Here is a 1,194-nt window from a genome sequence, read left to right on the forward strand (position 1 = left end):
TCTGGCTCCATGGGAATTGTTTTTGGTTAGTGCAGCCATGTGAGGGGTTTCCATTGTCAGAGAAAATTTTTGTTTGGGTGGGGGGTGGGAGTGTTTAAGACTAAAGTTTGCCTCAGGGAAAAAGGCTGAACACTGTACAGTTTATGTCCCTGAACGAGCATGCAGAGGACAAGCATTCTTCAGGGCATATGAATGTTTAAAACACTGTTTCAAGATGTAATTTCACTTGTGAATGGGGACCCTGAGAAAGTGCTTTAACTTTTCTTTTTTCATGTTTTATTTTTGTCAACAATATTAAGTCAGAATAATCAGGCTTGCAGAGTGGGAATAGACTGCTGTGATTGGATGTGGCCACTGGATGTCATCAGAGATGAAGTTAAAAAGATGGCACAGCTGTTTTTCACAGCATCTTAACATCTGTTTTTTTCCTGAATATGTTTTGTTTATTCTTATAATACTGTTACTTGAAATGGCAGTCATTGAATACTTAAGTGAATATTGATCAAGAACTTTTAATTGCAAAGAGAAAGACATCTCACTCCACAAGTCTACTGTAGCAGAACCTTGTTGGAGTGCAACTAAAACTTTACTCTTTATACACACACATAATATATTCAAACAGCCATAAAACTCCCCAGTCCATGCATATGAGATAAGCATGAGACAAGCATTTTCTGTGCATTTTGTTTTTGTGTGTGTATGACTAACTGGTATGAGTCAGGGATGTGTGATAGCCTTTGCGCACAGAGGGTCTGAAGATCAAATCAGGTATCTGATTCTCCTGCATATAGGAACCCCAGACATAGTATAATCACAAACTATAGAAAATAATCTGGCGTCAAGGACATGAGGGACTCTTCAGTCTGCTTTATGCATTAGTAAAACCTGGATATCCTATCATCACACCAAAGTTACTTCAGCAAGATAGGCATATGTCAGGTCTGTCTACCTGTGTAGCAAAACTCAGAGCTATTGCTTGTGAGGCAGCAGTTACAGATAGGCTCCCAATAATAAACAAAGCGCAACATAAGCAGAGCCAAGAATTGTGTTGGAAACAGTGAGATGCATACACACTGGGAGTGTTTCCAAAGCAGTGAAACATGACTACATGTGTTTACACGCAACACACGACATACATTTTTGGCAGCTTCAGAATGGCTCCTCTCCAGCGTCCAGACCAGGTTTTATCTGATT

The sequence above is a fragment of the Mastacembelus armatus genome, chromosome 6 (genome assembly GCF_900324485.2).
Source record: "Mastacembelus armatus chromosome 6, fMasArm1.2, whole genome shotgun sequence".
Classification (NCBI taxonomy): Eukaryota; Metazoa; Chordata; class Actinopteri; order Synbranchiformes; family Mastacembelidae; genus Mastacembelus; species Mastacembelus armatus.